Source organism: Macrobrachium rosenbergii, chromosome 46, assembly GCF_040412425.1.
Source record: "Macrobrachium rosenbergii isolate ZJJX-2024 chromosome 46, ASM4041242v1, whole genome shotgun sequence".
Taxonomy (NCBI): Eukaryota; Metazoa; Arthropoda; class Malacostraca; order Decapoda; family Palaemonidae; genus Macrobrachium; species Macrobrachium rosenbergii.
This window is the reverse complement of record NC_089786.1, coordinates 645,001-661,864: the sequence shown is the minus strand read 5'-3', so window position 1 is coordinate 661,864 and position 16,864 is coordinate 645,001. Positions and strand designations below refer to the sequence as shown.

Genomic DNA, 16,864 nt, shown 5'->3' with positions numbered 1-16,864 from the left:
TCCTTTATTCTCCATCAACGACTGAAATTTGTAACAAACCGGTCCGCTCATATTTATAAAGCGGCTGCTGATATTTATAAAGTAGCAACTGCCCTAGATCTCACTGTTCATGATTTTTTAAACAGTTTTTCTTTTTATTCTTGTAGCAAAAGGGGTGTTATGTCTGTGGGCGTTTGGGCAACAATAGCCATCTTTGATCTAATCTAGTTCTCATACACAACTCCCACACAGCATCTATATACACAAACACTCCTACATATTATATATATAAAAATTATATACATATAACTCGTTCATTTATTTTCCACGCTAATTACCTGTTCCCACAGGTGTGGCAACAATTGTTCCACTCAGTACAAGGTAGACCACACTTGGGTTAGACTTTTGTACAGGTGTACCTTTTCACACACCAGACACCTCCACCCCCCCACACACACACACACCTGTCGCAAATGTATTAAAACATTTGCCCAGAAAACGTATATACGTGGAGGGATAATTATTGCTCTTTTTTTTAGTTTTCTGTGAAAGAAAACTATTGTGCCGGCTTTGTCTATCTGTCCGCACTTTTTTCTGCCCGCCATCAGATCTTAAAAACTGCTGAGGCTAGAGGGCTGCAAATTGGTATGTTGATCATCCGCCCTCCAATCATCCAACATAACAAATTGCAGCCCTCTAGCCTCAGTAATTTTTATTTTATTTAAGGTTAAAGTTAGCCATAGTCGTGCATCTGGCAACGATATGAGAGGCCACCACCGGGCCATGGTTAAAGTTTTATGGGCCGCGGCTCATACAGCATTATATCGAGACCACCGAAAGATAGATCTATTTTCGGTGGCCTTGATTATACGCTGTACAGAAAACTATTTTTTACTTATGTTAGTTTCCCATACAGTTTCATTATGACCAGGTGAGTAATTTGGGAGGGGCAGGTGAGGGTAAAATTTTAGCCTTGACGGGGGCGGTTGGGTTCATTATTTTTTTTTGAAGGGGGAATGAGGGGGGGAGGGGGCAGGTGGTATCGGTGGTGGGAATGTGTGACCTTCAGTAAATGATAATAAGATTCATGTTGATTTTTTTTTATTCTTGATTACTTTATTGTGTTTTCAATGGATATATTTTTATAGATATCTATAACTGTCTGTCTTAATATCTATCTATCTAACTATCTATAAACATATATACGTATATATATATATATAAATATATAATATATATATAATTTATATAGACTAAATATATATATATATATATATATATATATATATATATATATATATATAGATTAACATATATATATATACACACACATACATATATATATATATATATATATATATATATATATATATATATATATATATATATATATATATGTGTGTGTGTGTGTGTGTATATGTGTGTGTGTTAAAAAACAATACGAGATTAAAACTGAAAATTAATTTTTATTCTATATATAAAAAAGATGAGAAATATTTCCTGCTCTTTCATTCCAACACCATGCTCCAGAATTATTATTATTATTATTATTATTATTATTATTATTATTATTATTATTATTATTCAACCTTCCAAAGGATGGAAGTTACAGAAGGTCACAGGGAATACAGAAAGAAGAGATATTACAGCGAGTCCTGTATTACTTCAAAAGCATTGTGGTAAATCCCTGAAATTCCACCGTAATATTTTGCCGCCTTTTAGATTCGCCGACAAGGCGTAAAGCGTCCTGCAATGCTATTGTAAGACCAGCTATTGCAGGATAAGTATATCTCCTTTTGGCAGAAGGTCAAAGTGGAAAAGTTACAAAATCCTTTTCTATTTAAAGGGTAAATTAAGTCCTGCGTTCGGCGCGGGTTTGAATTGAATCTCACAAGGAGAGAATTTGCTTCTCCATTTATTTCTTTTTGGGATTCAAGGTTTCCCTGTTTAAACTGATGCGAAGATGGAAGGGCATAAAGAGATTAAATATGTTAATGCGTTCATGGCAATAATTACAGTGTAAATGTGTCCATTAATGTATACTGTATATGTGTACTGTATATATACATATATGAAATATAAATAACGTTAATATGTATACAGTATATATATATATATATATATATATATATATATATATATATATATATATATATATATATATATATATATATATATATATATATATATATATATATCTTTGTTTGTACGATAACCACTTCTACAGGTGAAACATTAAAGGGATTAAACCTCAAGTTATCATTATTATTATTATTATTATTATATTATTATTATTCAGAGGGATAATCCAAAGGCAGAAACCCTGGGGATGGGGGGGGGTAGGGAGTAGGTCACCATCCCGTGACCTTGACCTACTTCCGAATTTTCAGGTACCGTGGAAATAACAATTCACTTAGTCGGTTAATAACAAACACGTCATGGCCTCCAAATCTGATCTCTACCAGTCAGTGTGTCAGCCACACTTGACTGTAACGTAACTGTGATAACCTGACGTTGATATTTACACGACGGTAGTGAGAATAAGGTGGATATTTACACGACGGTCGTGAGAATAAGGTGGATATTTAAATGACGGTCATGAGAATAAGGTGAATATTTAAACGACGGTCGTGAGAATAGGTGGGATATTCCCACGACGGTCGTGAGAATAAGAGGAATATTTACATGACGGTCGTGAGAATAAGTGGGATATTTGACAGGCAATTCAGCGTGTCATCCAAACTGGCGTAACTATGATAATTTGACGTTGATATTTACACGACTGCCGTGAGAATAAGGTGGATATTTACACGACTGACGTGAGAATAAGTGGGATATTTAAACGGCGGGCGTGAGAATAAGAGCGATATTTACATGACGGTCTTGAGAATAAGTAGGATATTTAACAGACAATTCAGCGTGTCATCCAAACTGACGTAACTATGATAATTTGACGTTGATATTTACACGATTGTCGTGAGAATAAGGTGGATATTTACACGACAGTCGTGAGAATAAGGGGGATATTTACATGACTTTCGGAAAAAAAAAAGGAATGGGATCTCATCAGCTGGTGACTGATTGACTGATTTGTTTACGTGACATGGCGTAGCAAGATCAGCTGTCAAAAGACGGAAGATACAAGCGTTAGGGAGATTCTCTAAACAGACCCAGGAGCTATTTGATCTATTAATTAGCGCCTGCGTTTTTAGTTTTCTGTACAAGAAAACTATTGTGCCGGCTTTGTCTGTCCTTCCACACTTTATTCTGTCCGCACTTTTTTCTGTCCGCACTTTATTCCGTCCGCACTTTTTCTGTCCGCCCTCAGCACTTGAAAACTACTGAGGCTAGACGGCTGCAAATTGGTATGTTCATCATCCACCCTCCAGTCATCAAACATACCAAATTGCAGCCCTCTAACCTCAAAAGTTTTCATTTTATTGAAGCTTAAAGTTAATCATAATCGTGCTTCTGGCAACGACATAGGATAGACCACCAAGGGGCCGTGGTTAAAGTTTCACGGGACGCGGCTCATACAGCATTACACCGAGACCACCGAAAGATAGATCTGTTTTCGGTGGCATTGATTATACGCTGTAGCGGCTGTACAGAAAAATTTCTTCGGCGCAATTCTTACTTGTTAATTCAGTTATACAATATTTCACTTTTCTGTAATTAGACAGAAAAGAATACAACAAAATATCTGCATAGCTCCACGAGTACAGTAATAGGCTTTTGTATTCAGTAGCGTTGGGCGTAAAGCAATTAACTGCTGTACCAGTTATTAAAGAAAAAAATATAAAATATAGACAAGTAAACAAATCATTATATTCGCTTTGCCATTACTAATGAACTTCGATTTTGTGAGCGACGATAATAAAATATTATATTATTATTATGATCGTTTAACCCGGAGCAGAGTAATTACAAGTTTGATTCGTTTAAAAAAACAGCCACTCTTTCACAAAGCAGGTTCTGCATCAGTTGTGCAAATATAGAAAAAAATAATACGAAAAAAATTAATGATGCCTAATTATATTCAAGTGTTTTCGCTTAGCTTTTTTCTACTGATTTTGTTGTAGAATATTCTTTCATTGGGCAATAAAATTATTGAGACTTGGAATAATATTTCTTTTTATAATGATGTTTGTTGACAGTGATTCTTATCTTGCTGTTTGCATTCAGGTGTGTGTGTTTATGTATATATATATTTATATATACATATATATTTACAACCACAAACTATAACCAGGTCTGAAGGAAAAATCAATTGGTAAACAGTGTCTCACATCTACCCACACAATCCAAAGCGTACCGAAACATCTGCATTAATCAAACATGCAATTCATTAACTGTTACCAGTGCAAAAATCTACATTTTTAGTTTTCTGTAAAAGAAAACTATTGTGCCGGTTTTGTCTGTCCATCCGCACTTTTTCCTGTCCGCCCTCAGATCTTACAAACTACTGAGGCTGGAGGGTTGCGGATTAGTATGTTGATCATCCACCCTCCAGTCATCAAACATACCAAATTGCAGACCTCTAGCCTCAGTAGTTTTGATTTTATTTAAGGTTAAAGTTAGCCATAATCGTGTTTCTGGTTAAAGTTTCATGGGCAGCGGCTCATACAACATTAAACCGAGACCACCGAAAGATAGATCCATTTTCGGTGATTATATGCTGTACAGAAAACTTCGGCGCATTTTTCACTTGTATCGAATCGTCACGTCACAGCTGTGTCCCACTTTTTAATATCGGGTCGCCCTTCTAGCCATTTTGGTATGAACGCCTCCTGGGCTTTGAATTATTCATTGGAAACTGTTTAAGCTTTGAAGTATCCATTGGAAAATATATAAACTTTGAATTATTCATTGGAAAATGTATAAACTACAAGAATGGTCTAATGGATTTTTCTTGCAAATATTGGGAGATATTTCTTTCATAATTCCTTGTGGAAATTAGAATTTTTCACGCGTTTTCCACGTGAATATTGTGAATTTCCATTTTTCGGGTGATTTTTCACGTAGATCTTGTGGAAATCAGGAGCATTTTCACGTGAATTTCAACGTGAAACTTGTAAGTATTAGGTTTTTCTCCATTTTCACGTAGACCTTGTGGAAATCAGGAGCATTTTCACGTTAATTTCAACGTGAAACCTGTAAAAATTAGGTTTTTCATTTTTCACGTGGACCTTGTGGAAACATGGAGCATTTTCACGTGAGTTTCCACGTGTTAAGTTTACAACTAGGTTTTCCATCTTCACGTGAACCTCACTGAAAATTAGGAGCATCTCTCACGTGAATTCCCACGTGAAACTTGTAAAATTAGGTTTTTCCATTTTTCACGTGAACCTCATTTAAAATTACGAGCATTTTTTCACGTGGAGCGCATGAATTTCAGGTCATTTAAATTCTTTGTGTGGAACCTGCGAAAATCAGGTGTATTTTCTACGTGAACCAGCCTTGTGAATTTTAGGAGAATTTTCTTTTATTTTTCACGTGGATCTTTTGAGAATTTGGTGTATTTTTTCACGTGAACCTGGTGAAAATCAGGCGTATTTTTCACGTGAACCTTTTCAGAATAAGGTGCATTTTCCCATTTTTCACGTGAACCTTGTGAAAGTTAGGAGTATTTTTCACGTGGACCTTGTGAAAGTTAGGAGTATTTTTCACGTGGACCTTGTGAAAGTTAGGAGTAATTTTCGCGTGAACCTTGTGAAAGTCAGGAGCATTTTTCACGTGAACCTTGTGAAAGTTAGGAGCATTTTTCACGTGAACCTTGTGAAAGTTAGGAATATTTTTCACGTGAAACTTGAGAAATTTAGGAGTATTTTCATGTGAACCTTGTGAAAGTTAGGAGTATTTTTCATGCGAACCTTGTGAAATTTAGAAACTTTTTCAAGTGAACCTTGTGAAAGTTAGGAGTATTTTTCACGTGAAACTTGAGAAATCTAGGAGTATTTTTCACGTGAACCTTGTGAAAGTTTGGAGTATTTTTCACATGAACTTTGTGAAAGTTAGTATTTTCACGCAGACCTTATGAAAGTTAGGGGCATTTTTCACGTGAACCTTGTGAAAGTTGGGAGCATTTTTCACGTCAACTTTGTGAAAAGTAAGAGCATATTTCACGTGAACCTTGTGATTTGGAGCATTTTTCACTTGGACCGGCGACCTTGTGAAAATCATAAGCATTTTTTGCATACCTTGTGAAAATTATACGAGTTTTCTACGTAGACCTTGTGAAAATTATAAGCATGTTGTACGTAGACCTTGTGAAAATTATAAGCATGTTGTACGCAGACCTTGTGAAAATTATAAGCATTTTTTATGGACGTTGTGAAAATCATAAGCATTTTTTTGTGGACGTTTTGAAAATTATAAGCATTTTTCACGGTGACCTTGTGAAAATGATAAGCATTTTTACGTAGACCTTATGAAAATGATAAACATTTTTACGTAGACCTTGTGAAAATCATAATCATTTTTACCTGGACCTTGTGAAAATCATAAGCATTTTTACGTAGACCTTGCGAAAATCATAAGCATTTTTTTCTTAGACGCTGTGAAAACTATAAGCATCTTCTACGCAGAAGTTGTGAAAATCATAAGCATTTTTATGTAAACCTTGTGAAAATCATAAGCAATTTCTACGTAAACCTTGTGAAAATCACAAACATTTTTTACGTAAACCTTCTGAAAATCATAAGCATTTTTTTACGTAAACCTTGTGAAAACTAGAATTATTTTTCCAACTCCCCACGTGGATCTAACCACTCCCAAACATACGCCAAGTAAAAAAATCGGAAGCAGGCAACTGGTCGAAGAAGACGCATACACTAAAATTGCCCAATTAGGCGCGCCAATCACACAAACGCAGCTAATTGCCCATTTGAACGACGGACACAATCGAATACCTTCTGACTGTGAAAAGGACCTTATCACTCCTCCCCCCCCCCCGCAATCCCCGCCCCCGCCTCCCAACAACCCGGACTTGGAGGGGACAAGGTCATCATCAACGACCCACAACCCTGGAATGAGGTCAGCCTTGACGCATTGTCTTTAAGAGGACAATCCGGATGTTGTTCAGATCCCCCATAGAGCACCGCAGAGCATCATAGAGCATCATAGAAAGAGTTCTATTGTATAGAAGTTTCTCTCGTCCTCTTTGTTGAGCCTGGAGCTCTGATGAATTAGATACAGATTCTGGTGGACTGTTTGTTGCTCAGAAGTTGGCTCCACACGAGTGTGGCATTTATACACACACACACACACACACACACACACATAACACACACACACACACACACACACACACACACACATATATATATATATATATATATATATATATATATATATATATATATATATATTATATAATCTCTGTACAAGGCGCCATATTGGAACAGAGTATCGACGCCTTTGAATTGACAAAAGTACCTAATGAGGCATTTGTTAAAAGATTAATGATAATAACTTCCATATTTTAAAAGGCTATACAATTATCATTAGCGTAATAACTATCCCAAAATAAATTATCGGACATTGATAATTATTATTATTACTATTATTATTATTATTAATCAGAAGATGAACCCTATTCATATGGAACAAGCCCACCAAAGGGGCCACTGACTTGAAATTCAAACTTCCAAAGAGTATTATTATTATTATTATTATTATTATTATTATTATTATTATTATTATTATTATTATTATTCAGAAGATGAGCCCTATTCATATGGAACAAGCCCACCAAAGGGGCCACTGACTCGAAATTCTGAAGCTTCCAAAGAATATGGCGTTCATTAGAGAGTCAGAGGAGGTAACGGGAAATACAGAATGAAGAGATACCACTTATTAAAAAGAAAATTAATTAATAAATTAAAACAAATAGATAAAAATATGAGACTAATTATTCTGAAAACCACTGAAAAATTATGCAAATATATTTCTGATAAAAAAGTATATTATGACCCATTCAGCAAATGACGAAAAATTAAAAGAAAACATCAATAATACCTTTCTTCTTTGGTTCAGTCACGCAGACTGAAATATAATTATGAGATGAGATAAACTTCGAATAATCAAATCAAGTCACTACGATAAAATCATGAAATGAAAATGATTTAGATTCAACAGATAAACACTGAGGTTCCTGAGATAATTTAACAACAAATCGAAGGCTCAATTATTAAATCAACTTACCTGATCATATCTTTTCAACGAGAGATATATATAGAGAGAGACAATGATATATATATATATATATATATAAAATGAGAGACAGCTAGTTCTTAATTTTCTCTCCTTCAACGAAACCGTCCTCCCAGTAGGCTGTGGCGTAGAATGCCTAAATCATCATCATCATCATCATCAATTTCCACGGGCAATTAATCCATCGGAGTTGATTACAAATGGAATTACGGGATTTCAGATCATCACAAAAGAAATCAGCCTTTTCAATCGTATCAATTTTGGAGGGATGATTGAATGGACAGGAATTTAGATCAGTTTTCATATACAGAATATTAAAAATCAGTTCTTTATTTACACGACCAACGGCACTTCCGCTCAGATCGGCGACGGTTCGGAAAAATAACAATTCCGGGGGAGAGAAAAAAAAAAAAAACTGAATGTTTACCCCAGAACGCGAAACAAAAGTCTGGCCATATGAATTTTTTTTTCCTTTTTTTTAAGAGATGGATGACACAAGGGGGCGCCCTTTAAAAATGGCCTACATTATAGACTACGCTTTTTTTTGTGTGTGTGTTTTCCTCCTCAGGTTACAGTACAGTGCCTCGCGCGCGAGCGCGCGCGCGCGCGAGGGGACGATTTATACTCCCGAAGCGGACCGGAGCGCTGAGGCGCTTCTGTAAGCGCACGCGGAGATGCGCGGCGGAGATCTGTCGTCTGCCGGGTCCTGGGTTAGACTGGCACTGATGGGAAGTACAGAGAGAGAGAGAGAGAGAGAGAGAGAGAGAGAGAGAGAGACGCCCGCAAACTTCCTCCCTCCTCCTCCTCGTCCTCCTCCTCCTCCACCAACTCTCCTCCTCTCTCCTCCACCTCACTCATCGAGCATGAGCTAACGGTTACCCCCTCCCCCGTCCCCGCACCTCTTCATCCTAACCTGTGTCAGTGGCATCCATAGCAGGAATATGCACACACACACATGTCTCTCTCTCTCTCTCTCTCTCTCTCTCTCTCTCTCAACGCCTTTGTCTCCATCTCCATCTCTCTCTCTCTAACTCTCATTTCTCTCTCTTTCTCCCCGAGTCTCTATATCTCTTTCAATCTCGCCACGTCTCGTTTCACTCACACATTTATACCCAACCTCCCAGAGCTGCTGACAGAGAGAGAGAGAGAGAGAGAGAGAGAGAGAGAGAGAGACATTAATCCAGCCTCCCAGAGCGCTGACACTGAGAGAGAGAGAGAGAGAGAGAGAGAGAGAGAGAGAGAGAGAGAGAGAGAGAGAGAGAGCATTTATCCAATCTCCCAGAGCTGCTGAGAGAGAGAGAGAGAGAGAGAGAGAGAGAGAGAGAGAGAGAGAGAGAGAGCATTATTCCAACCTCCCAGAGCTGCTGACATAGAGAGAGAGAGATAGAGAGAGAGAGAGAGAGCAATTATCCAACCTCCCAGAGCTGCTGACAGAGAGAGAGAGAGAGAGAGAGAGAGAGAGAGAGAGAGAGAGAGAGAGAGCATTATTCCAACCTCCCAGAGCTGCTGACATAGAGAGAGAGAGAGATAGAGAGAGAGAGAGAGAGAGCAATTATCCAACCTCCCAGAGCTGCTGACAGAGAGAGAGAGAGAGAGAGAGAGAGAGAGAGAGAGAGAGAGAGAGAGAGAGCTAGCCGATTGCAAATGCTGACACCTATGGCACAGCACCACAGCCCTGTTCGCAGCCGGCGTCAGCTGCTGCACAGCCTGAAGGCAGACGCGAGGACACCCCAGACGAGTTTCCTTTGTCTCAAAACTCAAAAACCTAACGCGTATAAAACGCGTTGGTCGCCCATTCCTTTTACTGTCCCTCCAGTCACGTCACATTTCTTCCATCTTGTTGCTATGTCATCTCCCAATCAATAAGGTCCCACAGATTCATTTGGCCATTTTGGAACCCCCAAACTCTATATTCTATTCCATTCCGGGAAGAAGATTCATTTCACGTCATCTCCCAATCAATAAGGCATTTCACAACACACAGGAGATTCATTTCACGCCATCTCCCAATAAATAAGGCATTTCTGAACCCACAGGAGATTCATTTCACGTCATCTCCCAATCAATAAGGCATTTCACAACCCACAGATGATTCATTCACGTCATCTCCCAATAAATAAGGCATTTCACAACCCACAGGAGATTCATTTCACGTCATCTCCCAATCAATAAGGCATTTCAGAACCCACAGAAGAAGATTCATTTCACGTTATCTCCCAATCAATGAGGCATTTCAGAACCCACAGGAGAAGATTCATTTCACTTCATCTCCCAATAAATAAGGCATTTCAGAACCCACAGGAGAAGATTTATTTCACGTCATCTCCCAATAAATAAGGCATTCAAGAACCCACAGAAGATTCATTTCACGTCATCTCCCAATAAATAAGGCATTCAAGAACCCACAGAAGATTCATTTCCCGTCATCTCCCAATAAATAAGGTATTTTTGAACCAACAGAAGTTTCATTTCGCGTCATCTCCCAATAAATAAGGCATCTCAGAACCCACAGAAGATTCACATCGCGTCTCCTGAAGGCGCCTTTATCGAGAACCTCGATATTAAAGCCTTTCAGAGCCCGCAGAAGGATATTCCCCTTCCGAAGACGACCTCCAAAGGCGAATACAGAGGAGGTTTGCCAATTTCTCGGTCTCTTTTCGGTCGTGGCTGACCTTCGGCGCCTCCGGCAGGAGCTATTGCAGGTTATTCATGTGGCCTTGGTTATATACGTGAGAGGATTGGGTCTTAGCAGTTGCCTGCTGGACGAAAAAGTTGGGAAAATGTTTCACGCGAGGTGGAGAAAGGGGTTAGCTCACGCCTGAGGTTATAAAAATAGTTTTAACTACCCACACGCAAGAAGTAAATAAATAAATAAATAAATAAACATATATATATATATATATATATATATATATATATATATATATATATATATATATATATATATATATATATACATTTGGATACATAAACTGTGTGAATATCAACAGTTCTTTCATTACGATTGGTACTAACACATAGACAAACACATATGCATACATACATACACATTTATAAATAAACAAACACACACCTTATATATATATATATATACATTATATATGAGTGTGTATGTGCGTATATATGTATGCATGGATATAAAACCTAAGTTGATGAAATGAACAGTTAATACATTAACAAACAAATAGATTATATAACACACACACATATATATATACATATCCATATAATTAAACAGTTCTCCACTGCATCTAACGATCCAAAATTGCAGCCCCTTGCACGCACTAAGAACTCACCTCTGACCACTCAGACGATTCCTGCCGTTGCATTCAAGTCATTTTTCGGAGGCCCAGGCCTTTTATTCTGCAACTGCAGCTAACTGCATCTGCATTATAATTGCATTTCATTGGGATCTGAGGGCTGGCTCATCTCAAATAATCTCAGGATTCTGGCTCGTCTTTTGCATCATCCAAAACCATTCCATCACAGGAGCTTCGCTAATTAACAATTGAGATTTTTTATGACTTTTTTTTTTTTTTTTTTTTACCTTTTAATTTCAGTGTATGAAGCCTTCTCGTTTCAAAATTTTTCAAACGATTTTTCGGTTCCGTTCAAATTCGATACGACCAATTCGTTTTTCGTGGAAAAATTCTCGTTATGGATTTTTTTTTCGTGAGTCAGAAAATGTCCTTTTCGAAGACTCAGTTCAATGGGCTGAGAGTTTCAGGCCTTGGTAATTTTTTTTTCTTACTTCAATACTCTCTCTCTCTCTCTTTTTGTTCTTTGTATGAGAAATTTCATTATCAACTCGTATGGTTCATTATGCATTTTTTTATCTGGTCTGGCTAAGAGTCAGTGGCAATCGTGTTTTATTGAAATATATATGTATATGTATATAATATATATAAATTATATATATGTTTATATATATAATATATATAAATATTATATATGTTTATATATATATATATATATATATATATATATATATATATATATATATATATATATATATATATATATATATATAAATATTATATATATATACTGTATATATATACATATATATTTTTACCAGACACATGCGTAGTATTTATTAACCACAACCTTAACTTCTCGATTTCCTCACATTTTGGCAATGCTTGTCACTAAAAAGCCTGGAACCAAAATAAGGAAAAAAATGGAGTATTTTCAGATGCCCTGCCGAGTATTCGATCTCGGGTCCGGGGTATCAGAACGAGTTAACGATCATTATCTTGATTCCTAGTAATGGGTTGTGAACCCCTTGGCAAGAGAAATTCCTCCCAAAAGGCTGGCGAGCCAAAGAAGTCCATATGATGATGGCAGATGCTGTGGTACCTACACTGACATGCTACACAAGTTAAAAGCATTGACAAACACAGTTATACATTTTTCTGCTCATACTTGTCCTAAACGTGTCAATGGCTTTGAACAGCATCACCAATATGCAGTAAATGTGTCTCGCTGTCGAACTTCTCCGTTCCAGAGGCCCTTGAGGGGTCCTTAATTCCTCACACCGTTGGACTGTGGAACAGTCTCCTGCTGAGGATGTCAGGCAACTAGAACTCCAGAAGTTCAAGCAAGGATGCAGTGCATTGCTACCCTAATACAATCCCCCTTGTATTTTTATAATTTACTTAAATTCTTATCTATTTATTTACCAATTTGTTCATTTATGTTTTTAATAACTGATCTCTATTTTCTCTATTTCCTATTGCCTTCTGCTACTTCTTTCGAATGAAGACTTTAATATTCTTTGGAAGCTTGAATTCCAAATCAATCGTCCCTGTGGTGGGCTTGTTCCATACGAATAGGGCTCATCATCTTCTGAACAAGAATAAGAGTTAGGTCACATTTTGAAGGCCTCAATGGCTCCGCGAATCCGGATACATATTTCACCACGTCCGACCACACCAGCCTTAATGGTTATTAGAGCTGCCCAGGCGAGCAATACGTATGAGTAATCCCAGGTTCGCACAATCGCTCTCCGGTTGATGGGGGAATTATCATTGTTCTTGAACCTAAGGTGTTGTGGCCATCGCTCGATAGCCGAAGAGGATTTCCACTAAAGGATCTCTGCAGGAAGCGTATGTGTGTGTGTGTGTGTGTTTGCGTGATCCTTAAACCCTTAGTGGACCGATGAACAACTAATTTCTCTTCTGCGATCTCCAAATACGGTGCCTTTCAAGTAAGTTGGCATGAAGAGCTTGTGATATGGAGTGTTAAAGGCACATGCTGTTCAGTTACCTCTTTAGCAAATAGTACCCGAGATGGTGGCAGATACAAGAATGAGAAACAGTCAAGTTAAGTATACCTCAGTTTAACCAGACCACTGAGCTAATTAACGGCTCTCCTAGGGCTGGCCCCCGAAGGATTAGATTTATTTTAAGTGGCTAAGAACCAACTGATTACCTAGCAACGGGACCTGCAGCTTACTGTGGAATCCGAACCACATTATAGCGAGAAATGAATTTCTATCACCAGAAATAAATTCCTCTAACTCTTCATTAGCCGGCCGGAGAGTCGAACTCGGACCTAGCGAGTGCAAGGCCACAACTCTACCGACTCGACCCAAGGATGAGCTTTACAAAACTGCTGTATTATTCATGAAGGCAAGAGTACGGCATATGGCAATACCTTTTGGCAAGTGCCTCACCATCCTAAAGTGAGTAACGATTTTCAGGACAGGCCTCCTCCAGCAGATACCCTAATGGCTTTGGTCTTTCTATCATTTGGTGGTCATCCGAACACTGAGCAGACGAAACACTGATCAGTTTTGCCAATGCAACGACAAGCGTGCCAAAATTAAGCATAAAACTAAAATTACTCTTTCTATGAATTAATCCCAAACTTTCAGTTCCTCGTTGGGAGAGTGGGCTCCGTTCTCAGCTAGCACTCTGCTGGGCCCGCATTCGATTCTCCGACATGCCAGTGAAGAATAAGAGGAATCTATTTCTGGTATGAAGAATAAGAAGAATTTATTTCTAGTATGAAGAATAAGAGGAATTTATTTTTGGTGAGAGAAATCCATTTCTCGCTATAATGTGGTTCGGATTCCACAGTAAGCTGTAGGTCCCGTTGCTAGGTATCCAACTGGTTCTTAGCCACGTAAAATAAGTCTAATCCTTCGGGCCAGCCCTAGGAGAGCTGTTAATCAGCTCAGTGGTCTGGTTAAACTAAGGTATACTTAACTTTATCAATAAACCCTAAACTTGGACGCAAGTGATGTTATAGCTATTACTAATGACATTTAATTTCAAGACAACACTTTATTTACCTCTCAACATTAACTACAGTATTAATCACCTCGTTTCACGTCGATTGCATTGTTGAAACTGTGCTAAAAATGGGACAAAGAAAGTGGAGACATTGTGGTTAAACTGATTCATTCTGACCAGTCATAAAACTACGGGGTTTGTGAGCATCTGGTGAAACTGTTTTCGTTTCCCCTGCGAGCGAAGATTAATCGCTATACGCTTTATGCTTCTAATTAATCAGCACGTTCTTTTTTCCTCTTTGTTTTGTTAATGATGCATTGCTGGTTCTAAATAAACACAAGACCCGATAACAAACATTCCTGGAATGCCATTATCGTCTACATCACTGACAATGATTTCTTTTGAACTGCGTCCGACGAGATTCGTTGAGTGGTTACGGAATAAAATATAGATATGAAAATAAACAAATGTAACTCGCCTTTGATGAACAGAAGAATTAATATGACAATCGACTTTTTTGTCACTTCTACATTTCATTATTTTCGCGAACATCAAGTAAGAATCATGGAAGGTTGCAAGAAATATCATACCCGACCCCAGCCCCTCAGGAAGTAACTGGCTACGATACTGTACTATACCACAATACTGCACTATATACCACAATACTGCACTATCGCAACACCTTGTATGCACCACAATCTATATTACATATCCCAAACTCCATTCACTATGGGTAAACTTAACATTCAAAAGGGAATTAACTGAGTGGTCAAAGTCACTCTCTCTCACTGTTTCTGAACCAGGCAACGGTTCGAAACCTGACCAGCCCAGAAGCACTTGCAAATTATAATTCCCTACGTGTGTAAGTTATTTTCAAGGTATGGTGAATTCGATATTAAGCATTATTCATTGCTTAATAATTTGTGAATACAAAAAAGCTACAAGTGTGTAAGTGATAAAAATTCACAGATAAATAGACAGATAAAATATATACAAGAATTCGTAGACAGATAGAGAGATATATAAATAGATAAGGTAACATTTAAGAAGAATATATACAAGAATTCTTAGATACCAGATAAACAGATAGATAGATAAATAAAATATATGCAAGAATTCGTAGATTGATAGAGAGGTATATAGACAGATGAATAAGGTAACATTTAAGAAGAATATATACAAGAATTCATAGACAGATAGATAGATAGATAGATAGATAGATAGATAGATAGATAGATAGATAGATAGATAGATAAAATATATACAAGAATTCATAGATTGATAGATATATAGACAGATGGATAAGGTAACATTTAAGAAGAATACATACAAGAATTCTTAGATAGATAGATAGACAGGTAGATAGATAGATAGATAGAAAGATAGATAAAATATATACAAGAATTCGTAGATTGATGGAGAGGTATATAGACAGATGAATAAGGTAACATTTAAGAAGAGTATATACAAGAATTCATAGAGAGATGCATAGATAGATAAGACAACATTCAACGGGAACACACACCTGTAATCATACTGTACAATATAATTAACATAACAAAATATAAAACACTTCAGTACAAAGAGAGAGACAACGGAATGAAAGTAATGTGAGAGTTTCCCAAAATGCAAATGGCTGCTTTATGTTAATGCGCGCATTTAAAACCTCTTGATCTAGAGAGAGAGAGAGAGAGAGAGAGAGAGAGAGAGAGAGAGAGAGAGAGAGAGAGAGAGAGGAAAAGGGTTTGAAATACTGAAATGGCTCGTTTATTTGATAAGGGATTCGATTCCCTTTGTTCAAATGCTGCAGTGTGTTAAGATCGTTCTTTGCTGATCGGGGCAAGATTACGTTCCCAAAAACTTTCTCAGAATCATGATGCTTGTGCCGTTTGAATGTCGCTTCTTTCGTGGAACCTGTTAATTCTGAGTTTTAGTTTTCCGGAAAGGAAACTGTTGTGCCGGCTTTGTCTGTCCGTCCGCACTTTCTCTGTCCGCCCTCAGATCTTAAAAGCTACTCAGGCTAGAGGGCTGTAAATTGGTATGTTGATCATCCACCCTCCAATCATCTAACGTACCAAATTGCAGCCCTCTAGCCTCATTAGTTTTTATTTGATTTTTAGTTTGATTTAGGCCTTTTAAAGTTTCATGGCCGCGGCCGAGATGACCGAAAGATAGATCCATTTTCGGTGGCCTTGAACTGTAAAGAAAACTCGACTGCGCCGAATCTCTTGTTTATTTTTGTAAAGGGTAATGCCTGGTGACGGGCCTTGGTTAAAGTTTCATGGGTTGCGGTTCGTTCAGCATTATACCGAGGCCACCGAAAGATAGATCTATTTTCGGTGGCCTTGATTATAAGCTGTACAGAAAACTCGAGACTGCGCCGAACTACTTGTTTATTTTTATAAAGGGTAATGCAACTGGTGACAAGGTAT

General features: G+C 37.6%; 1 protein-coding gene across 2 annotated transcripts in view; it reads right to left on the bottom strand.

Annotated features, from left to right (window-relative positions):
* The window catches only part of LOC136830135 (allatostatin-A receptor-like), a 248,867-nt gene that overhangs the window by 113,333 nt on the left and 118,670 nt on the right, over positions 1–16,864 (bottom strand). The window contains exon 1 of one of the 2 annotated variants that reach the window (XM_067089331.1): positions 8,185–8,911. The exons of the other annotated variant lie outside the window; for it this stretch is intronic. The gene's annotated coding sequence lies outside the window, so the exon portion shown is untranslated. Of the gene's footprint in view, positions 1–8,184; positions 8,912–16,864 lie in introns of those variants that run through there. 2 annotated transcript variants of the gene reach the window in all.